At 38.4% G+C, this 25,635-nt stretch overlaps 1 protein-coding gene and 1 pseudogene across 1 annotated transcript in view; one reads left to right on the top strand and one right to left on the bottom strand.

Annotated features, from left to right (window-relative positions):
* The window catches only part of TMEM163 (transmembrane protein 163), a 399,751-nt gene that overhangs the window by 14,521 nt on the left and 359,595 nt on the right, over nucleotides 1–25,635 (top strand). The window lies entirely within an intron of this gene.
* On the bottom strand, nucleotides 7,014–11,335 carry LOC110223785 (serine/threonine-protein phosphatase 6 catalytic subunit pseudogene; annotated as a pseudogene).

Raw genomic sequence — 25,635 nt, 5'->3', positions numbered from 1 at the left:
CGGGGATGGGTCTCAGCAAGAACCCAATGCATGAAGCACTCCAACACTCAGGGAGAGATTGTGTCACAGGGCAAGTAGAGGTCCCAGAACCATACAGGTCACATTCAGACCTTGATAAGAACCTTGATGAGAACAGGTCCAGCAGCTTTGTCACATACTACCAGTTTCAGGTCACAAAAGCAGAGGGGGGAGATTGAGAGAAGACCTGTGCCCTGTTCCCACTCCCTCCCTGCCTCTCTCTCCTTCCCTCTCCCCCACCCTGAGATGTGTATTGAAAGAGAAGCAGGTTCAGAGGCAGCAGTGTGATTCAGACTCCAGCAGCAGAGCAGGGTATCAGTTCCAGCTTCTAGTCCAGTCTGAAGCCTGCAGAAGAATCACTAGGGCAGGAATTCCAGACTGTTGCTTTGAACCAGCAGTTTCCCAGCTGGCTGCTAGTGATTGAGTCCAATGGCATTCTGTTGTTGCTCAGAACCAAACTCAGGTCAGGAATTTGAAGATTTCAGACCAGGGGGGTAGCAAAAAAAAATATTTCTAGCCCTTTTTTAGGTAACTAAGAATGGAAATCTGAGAGAGTACTCATTAATTGGGGAATGATTGAGCAAGCTGTGGCGTATGGATGTGGTGGAATATTGTTGTGCTATAAGAAATGATGGTGATGGTTTCAGAGAGACCTAGGAAGACAAATGGACTGAAGCACAGTGAAGTAAGCAGAACTAAGAGAACAATGACAACAACATCTTAAAGATGAGCAACTTTAAAGCTCTGATCAGTTCAGTCACCAAACACAATTCCAGAGAACTGTTAATGAAACATGCTATTTACCACCTGATAGAGAGGTGAAGGACTCAGAGTTCAGAATGAGGCATCCATTTTTTTATATGGCCAATGCAGAAATTTGATTTGCTTCACTATACAAAGATGTTAGAGGGGTTTTACTTTTCTTTCATTCTCATTTGGGGGGGGAATTGGAATAAGAGGGAGAGAAGACAGATTTTGCTGATTGAAAATTATATGTATATATACATGCATATATATATAATTTTAGAAAAAGGAAAAAACACATTTTTCTTGTGGAAACCATTAAGCTGAACAAATTCAGTACATCAGTGCATCTTACATCAGTAAGAAGTCAAGGCATTTATTTTACTCACTACTGCTGTTTTATTAAAAACCAAGTATCTTGTAAAGATGGAAAGATAATAGTAAGCCCTGTTGACACAACACAAAGGAGTTCACATATAATCTACATGGAGGGAGTAACAAATTCTCTTGTTTTCAGGCATATTAAGATGATCAATTCTACCTTCTCCACTTCATGGCATTGATTGTTCTGTATAGTACATAACCACTTTTCATGAGTTGAAATCCTATTATCAGTTTCAGGTTTTCAAGGTACAGTAAAAAGTAGAAAGAGTGCTGGATTTTGAGTCCCAAGACTTGGATTCCAGAGCCTAAGGGAAACAGGATGAGATGGAAAATAGAAGAGAACATTTTCCTTTTTCTCCCCTCACTTACTCTCCCTGTCCTACCAGGTATACCACCATCACTTCTATTTTACCAGAAGGATGTTTGTTAAGAGAGGGGAGGTTCATCTGGGTTGTAGTCTAGGAAGAGAAATACTATTCCATACAACACGAGGTTTCTACATTGGTGAATATGGACTGGCATGCTCAGTGACAGCTATATAGCCACTGGGGTAAGGAAGCATACTCTGGGATGTCAAAAGGGTTCTATATTGCTGAAGAGGGAGAAAATGTTCCTTTGTCTGAGCTGGGTAGAAAGGAAGTGCTCTTCAGGGAAAGTACTTTAGGTGGCCTCTAAATTTTCTACTCTGAGACAGAGCTTCTGTGGCACCTTCCTAGTTACCACTCTATTGAGCTTGAAACCTTTTCTTTCACTTACTACCTATGTGACCTTACACAAGCTAAGTTAACCTCTGTGGGGTCCTCCTGCAAATGAATTTCCTTGTTTGTAAAATGAGGGATGTAGTATTAGATGACCTCCAAGATTCTCTCCATCTCTTAATCTGATTCATATAATTATATATATACGAATAAAAGTTCCCTTTTCTTTGTGCTAAAAAAAGTTATCAATTGTATAAGATCCTAGATTTAAAGCTGGAAGCACCATTAGAGACTAGTCAAAAAGCATTTTTTTATCTTCCGTGCTTTGTGCTAAGCACTGGGGAAAGATACAAAAAAAAAAAAGCAAAAGCAGTTTCTGGCTTTGAGGAACTCACAGTGTAATAGGGGAGACAGCATGCAGACTTTGTAGGTACAAGTACATATAGAGAAAATTGGAGATAATCTCAAGTGAACAGGAATTAAGATTAAGGAGGACTGGGAAAGGATTAGTTAGGATTTGAGCTGTCTTGAAGGCACCCAGAGAAGCTGGGAGGTGGAAACAAGGAGGGAAATCATTTTGTTTATAGGGGCCAGTGAAAATGAAGAGTTGGGAGGCCAGTGTTGCTAAATCACAGAATATATTTTTGTGGTTGTTCAGTCATTTCAGTTGTGTCTGACCCTCTGTGGTTTTCTGGGCAAAGATACTGGAGTGGTTTGCCATTTCCTTCTCCAGCTCATTTTACAGATAAGGAAACTGAGGTAACCACTGTTAGGTGACTTGCCCAAGATCATAAAGCTAGTAAGTGTCAGACTGGATTTGAACTCAGCTCTCCCTGACTCCAGGCTTGCCTCCACCTAGTGCCCTGAATATGCAGAGAGAAGTAAAGAATAACAAGACTGGAAAAGGTAGGAAGGTGGCAAGTTGTGAAGGGCTTTAAAAACCGGAGGATTTTATATTTGATTCTGTAAGAAATCAGGAGCCACTAGAGTTTATCGAGTAGGGAAGTGACACAGTCATATCAGCTGCTTTAGAAAGATCATTCAATCCCACCTTTTCATTTTACGTGAGAGGAAACTGAGGTCAAGAGAGGTTAAATAACTTGCCCGAGGTCACAGAGTAAATTAGTGGTAAAACTGGGATTTAATCTCATATCCTGTGACTCCAAGTTCAGTGTTTTTTCTACTGTACCACACTGTTTCCTTTGCGTTGACAAGAAACCAGGCAAGTCCATAGGTGAACAATGGATGGAGGCTAATTAGTATCTCCTCAGCCAGTGATGAACAGGCAAAGCCCCATAAAAAAGTCACATTGAAGAAACAATAGAAACATTGATATAGAACAAGAAGTATTTCAGGAGAGGGCTAGCTATAAATGGTTTCATTGGCATAATTTAAGAGCAGTAGAGATGAAATAATTCAATATAGTTTGTGGTTATCAATATATATGTGATATATACATATATGTATATACATATTTATTGTAAGGAAGCATTTAAAACAAACAAGAGTTATTTATGTGATATATTAAACGATAATCAATTTTCAGTTTTCCACAACTAGTGAAATATATAGCTAGACAGTCCCACCAAACAAAAATACTTTTCCCTCTCTGAATTCACCTGGGAGTTACACCAGGGATGAAAAGCCCCTAACCCACAATTATTAGTTCAAACTCATGCTATAAAGTGTCTGAGTCACTTTATTGGGGCTCTCTCCCTGAGCTCTTAGAGGGCAAGACTGTCTTACTTTTCTCTTTGTATCATCCCTAGCACCCAAAGCACAGTGGTTTGCATATAGTAAGTGTTTAATACATGCTTTTTCATCCATCCGCTCTATTTCTTATATAGAGATATAATTAAAAACTACACATATCTGGAGCGATGGGTTTGGTGCTGGGTATCCCATTTTACCAAAAACAGTGAAATCTAGAGGGCAGCCAGGATGGTGAAGGGCTTTGAATTCATGCCATGCAAGCATTGGTTAAAGGAAATGGAGATGTTCAACCTAAAGAAGAGAAGATTTAAAGCAGACATTGTCATTGTCTTCAAACATTTAAAGGGCCAACATGTAGAAGACTAATTAGGCTTATTCTATCTGGCTTCAGAGAATGGATCTGTGAGGGATAGGAAGGAATTGTAGACTTAGGCTTGATTTAAAGAAAAAAAATATTCTCAATTAGAAGTATATACAATGGAATAAGCTGCCTTGATATGCAGTGGGTTCCCATGAGGGGTGTGCTGGACTTAGCTCATACTGGCTTACAGGCCAATTGTGAACACTGATACCTCAGAAATTAGCAAAAGCTACAAATCAAGACACCTAGATGGCACAGTGGATAGAGCAGTGGGACTGCAGTCAGGAAGACCTGGATTCAAATCCAGCAATAGATACTACCTATGTGACCCTGGGTAAATAGCTTAACCCTGTTCGCCTTAGTTTCCTCATCTGTAAAATGAGCTGGAGAAGGAAATGACAAACCACTGTGGTATCTTTGCCAAGAAAACTCCACAAGAGATTGCAAAAAGTTGGACGTAACTGAACAACAACTAAATAAATCTTTTTTATCGATTTATTTGATTTATTGTTTTATTTATTATCTAGACAAGAAAGTGATGGAGAAAGTGTTAATAATTTAGATTAAACTTAAAACCATATCCTGCTTTTTCAGAAGGTGGGTAGTTAAATATTTATCAGCATATTGGAGATCTTCAAGCAAAGTGGCTAACCTTTTGTTAGGTGTATAATAGAGAGAACTCTTGTTCATATATAGGTCGGATGAGGTGGCCTCGGAGGCCCCTTCTAACCTGGACATTCTGGTGATTCCATTTGGAAAAGGGTAGGTTTGGAGGGGGAAGGAAAAATGGAATCACCAGTTCTAATTGAAAGGAAGTTGCCCTCTTCCTTTTCCCAAATACAAAACCAAACCCAAGGTGTCCACACACATACACACCTTTCCTCTCCTTCCCCCAACTAAGAACAATATGCCAAGGAGAGCTTTTGACACAGAAATTTTTTAAAAATGCATTTCAGGGTGACAGGAAGGTTATTTCCTCAGAGGGGAAAATTTGATTTTCAAAACTGCCTGAACAGACGCTGAAGTGCTTCATTAAAAAGAACTGGCTTTGCCAGATTCTCAAAAAGACAGAAATGAACTGAAGTTAAGGGATACCAAACGGTACACAAAACAGTTAAAGGCAACCTCATCCCTGTGTGGACTAAGAACTCTTGACCTTTATAAATAGTTATACTTCATTATACTTTAAATATAATGAACTAAGGGATCTTAGATAGATCACTTTAATCTGTGGAGCATTTTGACTGCTTCCCCAAAGCCAGTGCTGTGTTGATAAATTAACAACTGGCTCTCCAAAAAATGTATATATGACATACTTTTAAATTTAATCTACTTCATTAAATTTTTTTCCCATCACTCACTTAAGTCTAAACAACCAATAAAACAATAAATCAAACCCTTGGCTTTATTTCTTGATTTATAAATCAGGTGATTGCTGATTTCTGAAATGTAAATGCTCACAATCAAACTTTAACAATATATTCTGGTGAGCCAGTTTGAGCTGGCTCCAGCATACCCCTGCATAAAGCCTAAAACACATCTTTAATGGTGCAATGAACTTGTGATTTCAATGATGTCGAGCCTTCGGGCAACGCAAATGGTAATCCATCTGCACTTGTGCGATCCATGGGACTCTGGGTCACATCCTCCTATCTGACCTTCCTCATATTCTTTTCACGTGGTGAGAAAACGTGAGGGCTGTCCTTATTCCTTGCTTTTGCCACAAGACTGATCAATCTTTTTTTTTTTCCTTCAACCATTACACGTCTTTGATGATATCTTTTATACTGTTTCTCCATTCATTTCCTAAAAACATGACAAGGAATAATGTTACAGAAAGCTCTAACTTGGCTTGGCTTCAAAGGACTTTATATTTCAGATGTACAAAAATGTCTGATTCTTTTCATCTTTCGTGTTGCAACCAAAAATAAACCACACTTTCAAGGTAAAATGCAAGTTCTGTAACAAGAGAAACAATGACTTTATTTAATCCTCCTTGTGAAGGGTTTGTAAACTGAATTAACCTCAGTCCTCTAGGGAAAGAGTTCTTAACCTGGGGTCCAGAAGCCCCCAAGAAGTCTGAGGATAGATTTCAGGTGATCTGTGAACTTGGATGGGAAAAAATTACATCTTCATTTTCACTAACTTCTAAATGAAAGCTATTATTTCCTTCAATTATTCATTAAAACAATTATTCTAAACAGGCATCCATAGGATTCACCAGATCATCAAAAGTTTCCATAATGAAAAAAAGTTCAGATTCCTTCCTCTAAGGCAAGGGTGGAGAAATTGTGGCCTTGAGGCCACATGTGCCCCTCTAGGTCCTCAAGTATGGCCCTTTGAATCCAAACTTCACAGAACAAACTTGTCAAAGAACTGCACTTGGGGAACTAGAGGGCCACATATGGCCACATATGGCCTTGAGGCCTCATGATTCCCCACTCCCGCCTTAGAGGTAGGTAGAATGAATGGTAGTAGGATAGCCCAGCTGTCTAACAACTGCTTCAGCAATGATTTTAAAAGAACCACCACCACTAACCACTAACTGAAACATGATCAAGAAATCCAAGAAGAAAGTACAGTAAGTATATTTTTCCAGCCCAGGTCCACACAAAGAGACAGGCAGAAAGAAGCCTGAGGGCCCCTGGTGTAGCCTTCCAGCTCCAGGACTAGAGGCAAGCCAGGGAAGTTTGGGAACTGGAATTCAGTAGATACTTTGAAATGCAAACAGGAATGAAAGAGGAACCTAGAAAAGTAAATAAACTGGAGCAATTGGAAGAGACTATATGATAATGAAATGCTTGTATTTTAATAGTGGAGGAGAAACAAATGCCCATTCAGAATTCTAGTGTCTTCAGGAGTCATAGAGGTAATAAGGTAGGGGGCTTGAGAGCAGCTTTATTATTTTCTAATAATCTTAAGAGGAAAAAGAAATAGGCTATAGAAGATAGAGGGAAGAAGTGGTGGGATAGGATGGGGAAAAAATCAGTAGAGAAACATTGCCATGATCACTGTAATTCATAATAAATTAGATAATTTGAAATAAAAAAAAATTACAGAGGTGGCAAAAAGCAGAATTACAGCAAAAAAAATCATTAAAAAGCTTGTTGGAGGGGACTAAATATGAGGTAAATATGAGGAAGTTGAAGGTAGAAGAAGAAAGAGAAAAGGGTCAGGGGGTTGGTTGAAGGTCTCAAAGTCAATATGGTATTTTTGGGAAGTATTTTATATTGTGAATCTGGAACTACCTAGAGTACTTTTTGTTTCCTTGTGTTAATATCTTTGAAGACCATGATGATTGTGGCAATATTTCTACAATGGTAACAGTGGTTGAGGGCCAGTCCTACTGTTATCAGCTTTTTTGCCAAACACATATTTTATTCTTCATATACTGACTGACGTGTTCTGCAGATGAATTTTAAGTTGTTGCTGTGAACTAATTCATTTGTGACTTTTGCTATAAAAACCAACTTGATCAGACCTTTATCAAATAAACTTTCTGTTAAGATTTTTTTCTCTGCAGGCAACTATTCCCCTTCTCATTTTAGCTGCATTGATTTGTTTGTGGTTGGACCTCATGGACTGATTGCCCAAGTATCTACATCTTCAGAATCTGACCGCACTAGACTACAAAATCCTCCTTCGTAAGGAATTTACTGAGTTAATTCAGTGATTTGGATTTTATTCAGTGTTTCAATGTCTGGAAAAAGACCATTGTGGTCTCATAAAATTTACTCATCTCTTAAAGGTGCTACTGTGAGTACATCAAAGACCTTAGTATAGAATCTCCATGCATCAGCATTTTTATAATGGGTTTGACACTCACTAAAAAATCCATATGCCTGTCTAACTTTCATGATTTCTTTGCAAGAATATAATGTGATAATGCCATTTATCCTTTAGTGAATCAAGGTAAGCAAAAGTCTTCAGATTATAGTAAATGCTGACTACAAAATCACTCACAAATATGTAGCTAATATTAGGAACTTGCTCTTTAGTTTTGTATAGTGCTCCAAGTTCATAGAGGGCAATTTCTATCTTTGATATGATTTTCACCTAAAATTGAGAACCAGTTGATGAAGTAGAAAGATGGGAATCTTTATGAGAAGTGACCAGTTAGAAATTCTGATAGAGGAGAGAGAAACCAGGCATAGCTGTACATTCACCATAGATTTTGGAGTATATTTCAATGGATTTAGATGAAGTGGGATCCAAATGGGCTAAAATTCTGTGAAAGACATGAACCCAGGAAAAAAACAGAAGCTCCCATGAATGAAATTCTAAAGACAGAAAAAGAAACAATTCTGAGGAAGAGGAAGGGGGAGTTGTTAAAGAGACTGATTTGACTGCACTGGGGACCCATCAAGTTTTAAATCTAAAGATTTCAAATTTTACACAAATTTTCAAATTATACAAATTTTAAACAGATATGGATAGAAGATGGAATTGAAAATGGGTCAAAGAGAATAAATACAAGAGAAAGTTATAGTCTTATAAGAGTGGTCTCCGGAGTGTCAAAATTCAGAATGAGCCGAGGTTGAAGACAGAACTGTTAATGCAAGAGAAATGTTCTTATTTTGAAGCTATATTGAGGGAAGATGATGATTAGAGAAGGGAGAGGACTGTTGCTCAGTACTGATGAGGGAATAATAATGGAGAGAATGAAGAGTCCCTCAACTCCTATTTTTGCTTCTGTTTTTACTATCAATGATAATCCTCTTTGGACTGCAGAAGACAAAACAACAATGATTACTAGGAAGTTGCTGCTCATGATAAATGTTGTTGTTCATCCTTCATTTTCAAAGGGGATTGATGATATCAAGGGTGATGTCTTGACTTGCAAGTGAATTGGATTTAAGTGAAGCAGAGCTGCATAAAGTCATCATTACTCTTTCTTCCAGTTATTGAAGTCCAGTAGCAGCATAAAAGTCGAGATGAGTGGTGATGGCCTGTGATACAGTGGATGACCTTGATATCTACAGTGCACTCCATAGCACCTGCTTCCTCCGCCTTTAGGGCCACAGGAACAAATTGCTCTCAGTTGCCCATTCTTCTGGGGGAAGTCTTCACATGCTTGGGGTAGACATCCCCCTAACTCATCTACAGGCTTGAAGCCTGTTGGTTATCTTCAACCTGGTTTAGTCTGCCAAGACAGTGTTACTGGGTGTAGCCATTGTACATGCTACAGCTTCTCGAAACCACAGGTGAGAGTTGGGTGAATCAGGTGGACATTAAAGGTGGATGAGCAGCCCTGAAAAGAGCTTGACAAGCCCTCGTGTAAGAGGTTCTAGTCCTCCCTGAATACCTCATATACCCTGGCCAAGATAAATAAGGACATAGTAAGAGATTACCTAATTGACTAATTGACTTTGATTCATTCAAGTTACTAAGTCCAGAGGAAAAACATACCCAAATACTGAAAAAAGGAAAGGGAAGGGGGAAGAGAACAAGTATTTATTAAATAACTGCTCTATCCCAGGCACAACTCTAAGAACTTTATGAATATTATCTTATGTTATTCTCACAACAATCATGAAAGGTAGATGGTATTATTATCTCCATTTTATAGTTGAGGAAACTGAAGCAGACATAGTTGCTGAGATACTGTCATAGATCTTTGAAATATGTACTTGAGGTCAGGACCAGTTTTCCTTTTGGTTTTGGTTTCTCCTCCAAGGCTCAGCACAATGCTTTTCGCATAGTAAGCACTATATTTGTTGAATTATATCATGAAAGAATGGGAGAGATATCACAGGTTTGGAAAAGAGGGAAGAGTATGGAGTCTATAGCACAGTAGTCACTAAACATTACTTCTATTACCAGAAAAATCTTGAACATATATTGTGGAGATGGTTAACCTATGATAGCTTGTTTTCTAAACATCTAGAAAGGAAAGTAGTGATCACAACAGGTGAGCATGGCTTCAAGGAGAACAGGACATGTTAACAGGACATGTCAGACAAACCTCATGTCTGTTTTTTTGACAGGTTGTAGATCAAGGGAATGTATAGTTTATTAAGATTTTAATAAAGCATTTGATAAAATTTCACATACTATTCATGTGGAGAAGATGGAGAGATGTACAGAGAATTGAATTAGGAATTGGTTGAATGAGCGGACCCAAAGAAGAGTCATTAATGATTTGAAATCAGCTTGGGAGGGGTCACTAGTGGAACATCTCAAGGATTTATGCTTCACCTTATGCGGTTTAACATTTTTATTGATGACTTAGATAGTGGCGTAGATGAACTATTTATCAAGTAGCAGATGATATAAAATTGGGAAGAATAGCTATTAAGTTGGTCAGGATCCTAAAAGACTTTTACAGGCGTGATGTTGGGATGAATCTAATAAGGTAAAATTTAATAAACATAAATACAAAGCTTTGTAAAAAAAAAAAAGTAAAAAAATTTACAAGTGAAGGAGATGTGGCCAGATAGCTTGTTTGAAAAAGATCTGAGGGTTTTAATGAATGACCGTTTCAATATGCATTAAGAGTGTGATAAGGCAACCAAAAAAAAAAGCTAATAGTATCTTAACCTACCCTGGGAGAAACACAATATCCAAGACTATGGAGATATTAGTCTTATGGTATTCTACTTAGGTGAGACAATACCTGGGATACTGTGTTCAGTCATGAACTGCCATATCTTAGGAAGGACATTGATAAGTGAGAGAACATCCAGAGGGAGGCAACCAGGTGGGGGAAGAGTCTTGAAATAAAGTTATAGTTGAAATACCTGAGGATATTTAGGCTTTAAAAAAAAGGCTTAGGTATGACATGTTAGCTGTCTTCTGAAGATCTGAAGGGCTGGCATATGGAAGAGAGATTAGATTTGTTCTGCCCAGGCTGAGAGAGCAGAACTAGAAGCAATAATATGGAATGTCAGAGGTAAAAATGTAGGTTTGATATAAATGTAGTTGTTGTTGGTGGGAATTTCTTTCCCTTTAAATATAGGTGTTGGTGGGGGATTTCTTTCCCCTTTCCTTGGTCTAGTTGATCTAGTTCTGGAAAGTAAGGAACAGATAACTGTGATAACAAGGTATTAGTATGTTAATGAATGTTTCTATATCCTATTATTCTTTTACAAAATATGGAAAAGTTACTCTGATTGAATTGGAAGAGGATTTTAGTATGGACTGGTTGAAGACTGACTTACCAATGGAGGCCTTTAAAAGACTGAGCCCATCAAGCCTCAGACACAATTCAGAATTCTAGGCACAGTTGAGATGTATCTGTCAGGGAGCAAAGAAACATAATCTCCAAGGAGCCACAATTCACAGAAAGGAGCAGCATTCAAGGCAGAAAACACTTTCAAGGAGTGTGGCTCCTGGGAGGAGAAAAGACAGACTTTGGATTCCAAAGAAAACTAACTTTGGCAGTTAAGAGACAAGTTGTGGAGAGGAGTAGGCCCATAGACGCCAGCTGAGCCACCTGTTCAGCAGAAATGCTAGCCTGGGGAGAAGCAGCATGAAGACTCCAGCAAAGGGAAAGATATAGACACCCTGCAGTGTCAGAGGTGAGAGCTGATTTGGCTTCGTGTGTTCCCCTCATGTGTATCTCACTGCTAGAGTACTCCTAGTCTGTGCCTAGTCTCCCAGCTGACGTTGTTTGTATTTATGGAATTATAGGGGATCGTTTTTTAGCTACTCTTCCTCTTATGTCATCTTAGTAAATGCCTGTATTTTGAGTTAGTTTGAGTTGCTGTCTATTAAAGTTACACATACTGATAGGAGCTCAAGGGTTATTGTTTTAGAAGTGTGGAACCACTGACCCACCTTTTGAACCTATCAGCATAGGCACCCCTTTCGGGACCTGTCCTGCAAACTCACGGGTTGGGGAGGTAGCCCAAAAGGAGTGCTAAATAAGGAAAAAAAAATCCTAACAGTTACTCAAAGCTTGAATGGACTACCTTGGAAAGCAATGAGTTTCCGCTAAATAAAAGTTTTCAGGCAAGGCCTGGATGACTACTTGTTATGCATGTTGTAGGGAGGATTCTTGTTTAGATTTAGATTGGACTAGATGGCCTCTTTGGACCCCTGCAACTGAGATTCTGCAATTCTGTAACTGTTCATTTATATCTCCACAGACTATAGCAGGTGTAGAGCATTTAACTTTTTGACAGGAAATAATAAGAATAGTCACATAATCACTTCAGATCATTTTCTGGCAGTTTTTTGCAAAGCCCTGTGATCTGCATATACTTTTCTAGGCCCAAAGGTGTGTTTTGAAGAATCAAAGGCTGTGGCAGTAGCAATGGCATTTGGAAGGTATCTAAAGCTGGAATTCTGCCCTCCTTCCTCCAGTCTTCAACTCTCAGCATTTTTACTCTTTCTCTGTTCTATCCTTTTGGTCATAGTAGAAGATATATTTCTATTCTTCATTAAGGCTAATCCTTTTACCTGTGACCTTGACCCCATTCCCTGCTGTAGCCATCATCTGTTCTTTCTCATGCGTCTGCAACCATTGCCTTATATTTGACTTCTTCCTATGTGGCTACAAACATGTTCAGGTCTTTCCAATCCACCCCAATCTTTTTCTTTGGCCCTTCTAGATATTTGGCTACCATCTTTCTTCTGTCTTTTTCTCCTAAATTTCTTGAAAAAGTTGTTTACACTCAATTCTTCACTATTCACTGTCTTTAACTGCTTTCAATTGGACTTCCTTTCTTACTCCTCTACTACTCTCTGTTGCTCTTTCTAAAGTTACCCATGACCTCCTAGTCACCAAGCCTAACGGCCTTCTTTTTTCAGTCCTCATTTTCATTGACCACACTGAAGTTTCAAACACCATTGACTACCCTATCTTATTGGCTGCTTTCTCCTTTCTCAGTTTCACAAATTTCACTCTCTTTGCTTTCTTCCTGTGTTTGCAGCTACTTCTTTTGTATTTCTTCTGTCTCCTTATTCTCTTCTAGTCATTTAATATGGATGTTCTCCAAGGACCTAGCCTTGTCTTGCTTCTCCTTTATATATTCTCTCCTACAGTATAGTATTTTCATTCATTCCCAAGGCTTCAACGACCTTTATACAGATGACATATAAAAATATATATGCAGTCATGATAGCTCTTCTAAGTTCCATACCTAAGCTGCCAAAAGTCTTTAAAACATCTATGTCTGGACGTTTCAGTTGGCACCTCAAACTCAACATATGCAAAAATTTTAGTGATTAAAGTGGAACTATCACATTTGGGTCACTTCATTATTGGATATAATGGAGGAAGAAGTGGCAAAGGCAATGAAGAAAGTAAAGATGGGAACATATCTGAATCTAAAAAAAATACACACAAAAATTATATCAAAGGCTATCAATAATATTAAATAGCAATAGCTAACATTTATATAATATTGACTATGTGCTAGGCACCAGGTTAACTACTTTAGAACAATTATTTCAATTGATCCTGACAATAGTGTTGGATGGTTTTTCTATTTTAGTGGAGAAATTCAGGCAAGCAGAGACTAAATGACTTGCTGAGGGCCACACAGCTAATAAGTGTCTGAGATTGGATTTGAATTCAAGTCTGTCACCAGGCCTGGTGCTTGATTTACTGTGTCACCTTGCTGGCACTCAGAGATTGATATTCAAGGTATCTTAAAATTTGTAAGTTCACAAGAATGGAACATGTAATAAACAATGCTTTTACTAGAATAAAAGATATCAGTTACTGATACTGTATGTCTGTTTTATTATCTACTTCATATTAAATATTCCTATATTTAATCTTCATATAGCACATAATATCACTCAATGAAGTATTTAGTAACCAACTACTGTGCGCAGATATTAAGGTTGTAAGATACTTGATCTGAGTTCGAGCAGGGAGTAATATATATTCAGCCTAGAAACATAGACTGGAGACTTACTGTAAAATGATGAAGAGAAGAATTTATATTTTATCATAAAGAGAATAGAGATCCACTGAAGCTTCTTTTTTTTTTGGCGGGGGAGGGCTAGTCAGTGGGGTTAAGTAACTTACCTAGTGTTACACAGTTAGTGAGTGTCAAGTGTTTGAGGTCAAATTAGAACTCAGGTCCTCCTGACTTCAGGGCCAGTGCTTTATCCACTGTGCCACCTAGTTGCCCCACTGAAGCTTCTTGAGTTAAGGATCAGAACTGAATTTTAAAAATATTAATTTGTAAGCAATACGGAATTGTGGAGGGATAAACTACTTTAACTAGTCCAAGTGAGGAATGATGAGGATCTGAACTAGGGTAGTTGTGGTTTAAGTAAATAGAAGGGGATAGAAACAAGGGATGTTAGAGTGGTAGAATATGTAAGATTTGGTAACTACTTGATATAGGGTGTGAGGACGGAAGAGTTGAGGATAAATGCTGGGTTGTGAACCTGGGTCACTAGAAGAATGGTGTTGTCTTTGATAGATGCAGGGAAGTTTGGAGGAGAGGTAGGTTAGAGGTAAAAATAAAGTGCTCTGTTTTGAATATGTTGAGTTTGAAATACCTTGTGGTTATATTTAAGCAGGCAGTTGGAGATTCAGGACTAGATCCTCGTGAGAGAGATGAGTGCTAGATATATAGATTTGGGAGTGATCTGCATAGAAGTGTGAATTGAATCCATAGGAAGAGAGAGAGAAAGACAGAGAGAGAGAGAGAGAAAGACAGAGAGAGAGAGAGAGTGAGAGAGAGGAGCCTAGAGTACACCCAAGTCATGAGGGTAGGACATGGGAAATAATCCTGTAAAAAAGACTTGAGAAACAGCTGTCAGAGAGTCATGACAAATTTGTGTCATGAAAACTTGAGTGGGACAGCAACAAGAAAGAGGGGATGATCAATGGCATTAGTACTGCAGAGTATTCAAGAAGGATGGAGATTGAGGAAAAAATAATTGCATTTAGCAATAAAAGGATCATTAGTGACCTTAGAGGGAGTGGTTTCAGTTGAGTGGTGGGAACAGAAGCCAGATTATTTAATACATCAAAGGTTTCTTTGATGAAAACATGAGAAGGAAATGTTTAGCCTTTCATAGACCCTTTTCACACCAGACCACATCCTCATGCTCACATAACTGGCTGAGAGGTGTAGGGAATTTAAGATCCTGTTGTGTTTATTGTTGTGGAGGGCGTGGACGCATGCTCACATGCTCTTAACTACATCCTACTTATCATTAAAGCTCTCATCCAGACTCAACCTCTCAACCCCCATGGAGAGATTATTGGACAGCTCAGAATGATGCCAATCAGATATTTATATCTGTTAGGTGTTGGGCATCATGGGTCCTAAAGTGCTAGAATTAATCCATGAGGATGAATCCTTCCTTAAAGTATTGATACCCTGAGACTTAGGGCTGAAAATATCAGCAGAACATGGCAGTCTCCACTAGCCCAAGTACCCCCTTTTATCGCTTTCCCAGACTTTTCAGAGTATAACAACCAGACAGTTTAATACACAGTCTCAAAAGCCAGGGAGCCACATTCAAACACATACTACTGACTCACACTCTCTGAATTACTAATTTCTTTTTCTCTCTGGCAACACAAATCATTCCAGACCTGACTCTCATGCTTTAGTCACAATCTCTCCTTTACACAGTAGATACTCCTCTGGCTTCTTCTCCTGCATACTCTCATCAACATCGGGAGAATTCTCTTTATGACCACTAAGGACAGCTATGGAACCTCACAGGGTCCAGGTATGGCTGCCACCTCTTCTAAGTTCATCAATTGATTCTCTAAAAGTATTTGACTTGAGAGAACAAAAGCTGGCCCTGAAAGTTCTCCTCAAATATGATGTCTCTCAAACTTATTAAAAGCATACAATACCTTTTTTTCAGATAAACTATGGAGATAACTCTGTTCAAGATTCCCTAGGGTACTGACATCAAGGGGATTGTAAAACAGGCAGACACTTTAATAACAACAACATCAAAACTCTGACATTTATATGAACCTATAAAGTTTGCAAAGCCAAGCCAGTGCTTTGGAAATTGTTCTGTACAGAGTGCAAACAAATAAGGTTACTTATAGAATCAGTGCTGTGTATTAGTAAGAGTGCAGGATTTGGAGGCTGAGGACTGAGGTTTGAGTCAATTTAATATGTCTAAGCTTGGCAAGCTCATAACTTATCTATGTTTAAGGTTCCTTATCTATGAAATGAAGAGTCAGACTAAAGTCTCTTTGAGCTCTGACTAGATAATTCCGTGATTTTGACATTAATAATTACTAGCTGTGTGACCATGGATAAGTCATTTCTTTGAACCTGTTTCCTTATCTGAATACTAATACTAATCAAGTATTTAGTAACCTTGAATTCTAATACTTTCACTACTTTAGAGGATTTTTTGAGTAAAGCATTCTGGAAACCTTTAAGTAGTATATAAATGGTTACCTTCTACAGGGAGTTTGTCTCATTCCCTCTTAAGTTTAGTGCCTTTCCTCTGTTGATTTTCTCTGATTTGTCCTACAAAGTTGTTTGTTGTCCTGCTGATTGGACTGTAAGCTTCATGAGGGAAGGATAGTTTTTTGTCTTTTTTTTTTTTTTAGTAATGTCAATGCTTAGCACAGTGATCCACACGCAGTCGGTGCTTAATATATGCTGTTGACTTGTATGAAAATGCCTATTTCTGTGACATCTAGCTAAATAGGTAGCCTGAATTAGTTCATCAATTTAAGAAACACTTAAGTTCCTACTAGGTGCAGAACACTGTGCTAAACACACAGAGATAAAAAGTTTAGGTAAGATAAGTCCCTGTCCTCCTGGAGCTTATGTAGATCTTGGAAAGGTGTTGAAGATAGATAATAAGATAATCACAGAATTGGTTAGGAGAAGGACATTGATGTGGCAATTTTGGGAAAAATATTTAGGAAACTTTTCAGTACTTTTAATGATATCAGAGTTCTTGTTATAAAAATCCATCTTTTTAACAATATTCTCCTGATAAGACTATATGTCTGTGAACCATGGAACACCATTATCCCAGAATCAGAATGACCAATAACTCAAAGGGCAATAATGACACATAAGTATAAGTAGGCTATGTCATGGTGGGTCCGCTAAGGTGGATTTAAGGGAAGCTGGTAGCAAGCATTTCACAGAGTAAATATGAATAAGAGCTTTTTAACAATTAGAGCTATCTAACAAGGAAACACTGTCTCATAAGACAATGAGTTCCCACCATTGGAAGTATTTAAGAAAGGATTAGCAAGCTACTTCCCAGAGATGTTATGGAAAGGATTTCTTGACCAAATTTTTATTGCTACCTTTTAAAAAAATATATCAGCTATAGGGGCAGCTAGATGGCGCAGTGGGTAGAGCACTGGCCCTGAAGTCAGGAGGACCTGAATTCAAATCCAACCTCAGACCAAACACTTGACACTTACTAGCTATGTGACCCTGGGCAAGTCACTTAACCCCAATTGCCTAAAAAAAAAATCAACTATATTTCCCAAAGTATTCCTCCACTCTCAGAGCCACACCTTACAAAGTAAAAAAAAAAAAAAGAGAAAAAATGAGTGGAGCAAAATTAGCCAACAAAATTCTGATACATGAAGTGTTCCACACCCATGGCTCCTCTATTTTGTAGAAGGTATACTTCATTGAATAAGAGCTGGACAAGTAACCTCTAAGGTCCCTCCAGCTCTAAATTTTTATGATCCTGTGAGCTCCTAGAACTGGAGTTCTTAGTTCCTTATTCCAACTTGTGATTTCATTAGGGTAGGGAGCTCCCTAGGGAGGAAACTACTTCATTGATGTAAATAGACAGAATTGTTCAACTCTGAAAGAGTTGCCTGGGACAACTAAGGGTTTGTGACTCACCCAGGATCACATAGCTAGTATGTCACTTACACTCAGATCTTCTGAACTCCAAGCCCAGCTCTCTAGCCCCTAGACATGCTGCAGTTATTATAGTGTATAATTAAGAAATTATCTGACAGTCAAACAAATATTACAATAGTTTTTTTTGGTTCAACATAATAAAGAAATTATTACAATATTTCATTTTATTAATTGACATAAGTAAATGTCACACATGTGTCACAGATGCCATAGCACACAGGGTACAGCTCAATTTATTCATGGGCCACAGTTCTCTTGTCTCATGCCCTGACTGGGTCTAGGTCCCTAGGCTTTGAGACAGTGGAAGCTGAGTAGTTTTCATACATTGGCAAGGGGAAGGACAGGAACCATGGTTCTGAGATCAAAGGAAAATGTGGAGAAACATAGTCACAAGCTAAGTTAGAGATGGAAGGATAGCAAAATAGAACTACAGACAGGGACAGGTAAGGGCCTGGCACCTAGCTGGATCAGTGAAGTGATTCTCACCTTAGAACCATTAATACTTTGCTCATAATTGTAGAACCTAGACAAGGCATTTTTCCAGAAACCAATTCTGGTTTCCTCCCCCCATCCACACTAGATGGCATAGTGAGCTAGCTGGCTAGAGCTGGGCATCCTGGCTTGAACTCCTGCCCAGCAAAACAGCAGCAACATCTCTACCCAGTATGCTGATGTCAGCTCCTACTTGCAAGTGTGTTTTGCATGACGTTTCAAAAGAAAAAAATTATTTGCTCAATTTTCAATTCAACAAACATTTCTTAAGTGACTTGTTTCTTATCTCTAAGTAAGGCTCAGGGTACCAAGATAAAATGACACAGTCTCTGCATTCAAGGGCATTACATATTATTAAAAAGAGTAAAAATTAAAATAATTTTATATTCTATACCAAGTATTTTAGACTAGAAGCAAATTACAGGGGTGGGGAAACTGCAACCCCAAGCCCACGTGTAGCCCTCTAGGTCCCTAAGTGTGGCCCTTTGACTGAATCCAAACTTGAAGTTTTGGATTGAAAGATTTGGATTCAGTCAAGGGGCCACACTTGAGGACCTAGAGGGCCACATGTGGCCTCGAGGTCGCAGGTTCCCTGCCCCTTATAGGACAAACAGTATGTGCATACAATTCTTGAGTCAGAAGGACTTGTGTTTGAGCCCAACTTCTATCATCCAGTAACCATGTAATCTAGGGCAAGTTAATTTAACATTTCTGAGTCTTAAGAAAGATTATATGCAAACTCCTTGAGAGCAGTTTTTTCATTCTTTGTATCCACATGGGCTAGTGAAGTGCCTGGCACATAGTAGATACCTATTAGGGAAAGGGAAGAGAACAAGCCTGTATTAAGCACCATGTGCCAGGCACTGTGCTAAGTACTTTACAAATATCACATTTGATTCTTACAACAACACTAGGAGGTAGGTGCTATTATGATTCCCACTTTATAATTGAGGAAACTGAGGCTGACAGAAATTAAGTGACTTACCTGGGGTCACCTAGCTAGTAAATGTCCAGGCTGGATTTGAATTCAGGTCTTCTGACCCTAAGTCCAGAGCTTTCTTTGTTGATTGACTGCCTGAATGAATGACTAAGTGGAAGTTGTTTCCATATTGATAAAATCACAGGGTCCTTGACATATATTAGCCTAAGTCAGTTTTTAAGAGGTGCCATAATAATACCTCACATTTCCATAATGTTTACAAAAAACTTTCTACACAATAACCCTGTGAGGTGGGTAATTATAATCCCCTTCTTATATATGAATAGACTGAAGTTTAAAGACATATGTGATTGTGCAGGACCTTAGAGCTAGGATTTCAGAGCCTGGGCTCAAACCTAAGTGTGTCAGGAAGACCCCTGGGGTTGTGTTTATTTTCCTTCACCCATCACTGAGCTAAGTATCACAAAATATGGAAAATTATATTGCAAAAAGCCTCATTTCTTTGGAAAACTGAAAAAATTTCCTTGACTTTTCCCATCCATCTTGCCCCAGGGATTATTGCTAGAAACTGAAGGGTGAGAATAGAAAGGGAGGAGCCCATTCAGATAGCCAGGAGTGTGGCCTTTAAGGCACAATGAGAGCCAGGAGGATGGTTTTGATATCTAAGAGAACTCTTGTGTGTAGCCGGCCCATGGTTGAATGAACTGTGGAACAAGAGAAGGCTTCAGTAACAGAGGCATGCTGGTCTGGGGCTGTGTTTCACCCAAGTCTATCATAACAGGAATCCTGAAACTATTTCCCCTAGAGAGAACTGGTTCATTGGGAAAAGGAATGGCTTATACCATTTGCTAGGAGCAGAGGAAAACTTATTGTTCAGTTGTTTTTCAGCCATGTTTGACTCTTTGTGATCCCATTTGGGGTTTTCTTGGCAAAGATATTGCAGTGGTTTGCCATTTCCTTCTCCAGCTCATTTGATAGATGAGGAAACTGAGGCAAACAGGGTTAAGTGATTTGCCCAGAGTCATACAGCTAGTCAGTGCCTGAGGCCAGATTTGAACTCAGGAAGAGGAGTCTTCTTGACTTGAGGCCTGGATATCTATCCACTGTGCCACCTAGCTGCCCCCATGTAGAAGAAAATTATATGCTGGCAAAATGTTGTGGAAGACGCAGCACTGAAAAATAGTGTAGAATAGATGATGGGGACGCTTCCTGCTTGAGAACTGGGGTGGGAGTTGGGAAGGAGGAAGAGAAGGAGGAGGGAAAGCCAACAAGCAGCATCCACAAGAGAAGGTCAACAGGAGACAGTGACTGAGAAGCTACCCTAGAAAGCCGTAGCTACAAACCTGTTTGATTTACTGGCTAGACCTGCTCCTACATGCAGGTTGTTTCCTTCCTTCCTTCTTTCCTTCCTTCTTCCCTCCTTTTTCATTCCCCCCCTCCATTCTTTCCTTCTCCCTCCCTCCTTCCCCTTCTTCCTTCCTTCCTTCATTCCTTCCTTCTTTTTTCCTTCCCCACCTTCTTTCCTCCCTCTCTCCCTCCTTCCCTTTCCAGAGTCTTAGATTTGAGTCCTGTCTTTGACATTTATGACCTGTGTGCCTTTCATCTTTTTACACTTCGATTTCTCCATCTTTAAAAAAATGAAAATAGTTACAATTCCTTATTTACTGAATTGATACAAGGAAAGGGCTTTCTGCATGTTAAAGGCAAACCATAGTTACCATACTTGAACAAGATTACACTAATCACCCAAACCCCATCATTATTGACTCCTGTTCTTACAGGGTTGTTTTGTCAGCCCCTCCTTCTGGAGACCAGCCCTGAAGGCTTGTTTGCATTCCCCTCTTTCAGCAGTCAGGCCTCAAGATCTTTTCTCTAGCTAAATCCCTCTTACACATAGAATATTTATTATCTATATAAGTTATTTGTATTATGAGTGTGTTTAGTTTGCTCATATGTACACTCTTTAGGTCCGGGAACACTTAAGAACAAAGCGTTACACGGCCTTCCTGTTTCCATTTTGTGCTAGCCAATCTTCTGAAGTTACTTCTCTTTGACTACATTCAGTACTGAGGAAAAACACAAGCAGAAGGTGGTGGTTTTTTGAGAAGAGGGTGTAGAAATAAGATGGTCATCAATGCTAGTTATTTGAGTGGGCCATTAATGCCTGGAGTTTGTACTACAATAGGTGGGGGCTTTGGTATCAGAGCACCTGTATTCATATTCTGTCTCTGCTCCTTAATACCTATGTGGCATGAAGAAAATTGTTTAACTTCCCTGGATCTCAGGTTCCTTATCGGCAAAATGCAGGATTGAAGTGAGTGATGACCTGGATTGCACCTGAGATCTCTGTCAGCTCTAGGTCTATGATTCAATAATTAGAACTGACATTTGCATTATGTTTTAAAGCATGAAAAGCATACTTTATATCTATATCTCATATGAGCCTCACAATAAAAGGAAAGACTACAAAAGTTGTCAGAGGAAGCTTGGTGTAGTGGATAGAATGCTGGATGAGGAATCAGAAAGACCTGAGTTTGAATCTGTCCCAGCATATAGCCTAGGTAAATTACTTAACTTCTTTCAGCTTTGATTTCCTCATTCTTTTTTTTTTCATATTTATATTTGTTTTATTTTTTGTTGATTTGAGTTCCAAGTTTATTACATTGATTTCCTCTCTCCCTCCCAACAATCATTAGAGAAGGCCAACATTTGACAAAGACACATATGTGAAACTATACATTACATAGTTCCATATATCAGTTCCTTCTCTGGAGGTGGATAACATCTTCCTTCCTTCCCTTGTGGTTGATTTGAATGTTCATATAACTCAGAATATTTTAGCCATTCACATTTACCCTGTGAACAATATTGTTATGACTATATACACCATTTTCTTGCTTCTGCTCTTTTCACTCTTCGTTTTAGAGTATGTAGGTTCTTTTCCTTTTTCCCTGATCATCTTGGGAAACAGACCCACTAGTGGTACTGATGGGTTAAAGGGTCTACACAGTTTTATAAGTCTTTGGACATAATTCCAGATTGCTTTGTAAACTGATCCCAACAGTGTATTAGTGACTCAATTTTTCTGCATCCTATCGAGCATTTGTCTTTTTTTCCTTCTATTATTTTAGCCAGTCTAATAGGTGTGAGAAGGTAACTCCAAGTTGTTTTAATTTCTTTTCTCTAATCAATAATGATTTAGAGCATTTTTTCCATATAACTATAGATAGCTTTGATTTTTTCCTCCAAAAACTACCTGTTCATATCTTTTGACCATTTATCAGTTGAGGAATGACTCATATTCTTATAAATTTGATAAAGTTCTCTATATATTTGAGATATGAGACCATTATCCAAGAAACTGTCTATAAATTCCCCCCCCCCCCCCCCCCCGGTTTCCTGCTTTCTTTCTCACCTTGGTTACTCTGGTTTTATTTGTACAAAGCCTTTTTAATTTAATCTCATCAAAATTACCTGTTTTACATCTCACAATGCTTTCTATCTCTTGCTTATTCATAAATCCTTCTTCTATCCATAGATCTACTTGGTAATATGTTCCACGTTCATCTAATTTGCTTATGATATTTCCCTTTATGTCTAGGTCATATATTCATTTCAACCTTCTCTTGGTAGATGGTATAAGATATTGGTCTATACCTAGTTTCTGCCAGATTGCTTTCCAGTTTTCCCAACAATTTTTACCAAACAGTGAATTCTTATCCCAAAGGCTTAAATCTTTATCTTTATCAAATACAAGCTTACCATAATCATTTACTACTGTGTATTGTATGTCTACTCTGTTCCACTGATCCTATTTCTTAGCAAGTACCAGATAGTTTTGATAATTACTGCCTTATAATATAGTTTAAAATCGAACACTGCTAGACCTCCTTCTTTTACATTTTTTTCATTAATTTCTTTGATATTCTTGACCTTTTGTTCTTCCAAATGAATTTTGTTATTTTTTTCTAGCTCATTAAATTTTTTTTTTGTAATTTAATTGGCATGGCACTACATAAGCGGATTAATTAAGGTAGAATTGTCATTTTAATTATATTGGCTTTATTATTTGGCATTTATTATATCGGCTTGGCCCACTCATGAACAATGAATATTTCTCTAATTATTTACACCTGACTTTATTTGTATAAAAAGTGTTTTATAATTATGTTTATATAATTCCTGGGTTTGCCTTAGCAGGTATACTCCCAGGTATTTTATATTGTCTACAATTATTTTAAATGAACTATCTCTTCTTTCAGGGCTTTTTTGGTGACATATAGAAATGCAGATGATCTATGTAGATTTACTTTATATCCTGCTATTTTGCTAGAATTATTGTTTTGGGGCAGCTAGGTAGTGCAGTGGATAGAGCACTGGCCCTGAAGTCAGGAGGACCTGAGTTCAAATCTGACCTCAGACCAAACACTTGACACTTACTAGCTGTGTGACCCTGGGCAAGTCACTTAACCCCAATTGCCTAAAAAAAAAAAAGAACAAAAAAAAGTTTTAAAAAAGAATTATTGTTTCAAATAGCTTTTTAGTTGAATCTATATTATTTTCCAACTATACTACCATATCATTTGCAAAAACAGTTTTATTACTTCATTGCCCTTTCTGGCTCCTTCAATTTCTTTTTCTTCTCTTATTGCTTTTGCTAGCATTTCTAGTAATATTGAATAATATTGGTGATAATTGGCATTCTTGTTTCACACCTGATCTTGCTGGGAAGGCTTCTAGCTTACCACTGTCACAGATGATACTTGCTGATGGTAGATGTTTCTTATCATTTTAAGGAAAAATCTGTTTATAACTATGAAGTGTTTTTTTAAAAATAAGAATGAGTGCTGTATTTTATCAAAAGCTTTTTCTGCATCTATTGATATAATTATGTGATTTTTGTTACTTTTGTTATCGATATAAGCAATTATATTAATAGTTTTCTGTATATTGAATCAGCCCTACATTGCTGGTATAAATCCCACTTGGTCATGATCTTTGTGATACATTGTTGTAGTCTCCTAGCTAGTATTTTATTTAGGATTTTTGCATTAATATTCATTAGTGAAATTGGTCTATAATTTTCTTTCTGTTTTTGCTCTTCCTGTTTTAAGTATCAGCACTATATTTGTTTCATAGAAGGAATTTGGTAGGACTCCTTTGCCTATTATTTCAAATAATTTATTTAATATTGGAATTAGTTGATCTTTAAATGTTTGGCAGAATTCACTTGTAAATCCATGTAATCTTGATGTTTTTTTCTTAGGAAGCTCATTTACGGACTGTTCAATTTCTTTTTCTAAAATGTTTCTTGTAAATGACATATTGTCGGCGTCTGGTTTTTGATCCATTCTGCTATCCATTTCTGTTTTATGGATGAGATCATCCCATTCACATTCAAAGTTATAACTACTATTAGTATATTTCCCTCCATCCTATTTTCCTTACTGTTTATCCTTCTCTCTCTCTCTCTCTCTCTCTCTCTCTCTCTCTCTCTCTCTCTCTCTCTCTCTCTCTCTCTCTCTCTCTCTCTCCTATCCCTCCTCAGAAATCTAATTTACTTACCACTCCATCAGTAATCCATGCACCTTTCTAAATATCTCTCACTTATCTTATCCTCTTACCCTCCTCCCCTGAGCTGGGACCAGGGCCCCCAATACCACTGCCTTGAGAAACGCTGTAGCTTCCTGAGGTCCCTCAGGCAGCTGCAAGCATCAGCTCACTCCTCTGCCCTAGAATTGAAACCAGGGACTCCCCTCTCCAGTGAATGACCACAATCAGCGGGACCCCACCTCTCTAAGACTGCACTCAGTCTGCTCATTACCCACAGACACAGCCTGGGACCATGTCTAGTCAATGCTCCTGGTCTCCCTGTCCAGCACCAGTAGAGGGACACCCCAATCTTCCCCCGATCAACCGTCCAATGTCTATACAGTGCATGGGGAAAGCTCTAGAACCTAAGGCTGCTACTGCCTCCAGGGCTGGCTGGCTGTTGACTTAATGGTATCTGCACTTCAATCAAGCCAGGAACCCCACTCCCCGCTGGGCAGATCTTTGCTAGTCTTCTCAAATTATCTTAGACTGGACAGCTGCTTCACCCCGACTTTTATTTATTTCTGCCACACTAAAATTTACTTTAAGACATTGTTTTAAATTATTTGTGGGGGAATTTTGGAGAGTCAGGTAGTTTCCTGCCTTATCCTTCCTTCTCCCACAATTCCTGGTTTCCTCAGTTTTTAAGTGGGGATAATAATGGTACCTATTTCACACAGTATTTATGAGGATCAGATGAGGTTATGGGTGTAAAGCACTTTGTAAACCACAAAGTGTTCTGTAAATGTTAGCTATTATTATCATCTCTGTTTTACAGATTAGGAAACTGAGGCTCAGAAAAGTAAAATGACTAGCCCAGGATCACATAGCTAGTAAGGTCAGAGGCAAGATTGGAATAATAATTGTAGCTAACATTTATATAATGCTTTTAAGATT

This window comes from Phascolarctos cinereus, unplaced genomic scaffold, assembly GCF_003287225.1.
Source record: "Phascolarctos cinereus isolate Bilbo 61053 unplaced genomic scaffold, phaCin_HiC Scaffold_726;HRSCAF=1367, whole genome shotgun sequence".
NCBI classification, from domain to species: domain Eukaryota; kingdom Metazoa; phylum Chordata; class Mammalia; order Diprotodontia; family Phascolarctidae; genus Phascolarctos; species Phascolarctos cinereus.
This window is presented reverse-complemented; position numbering and strand designations above follow the sequence as displayed.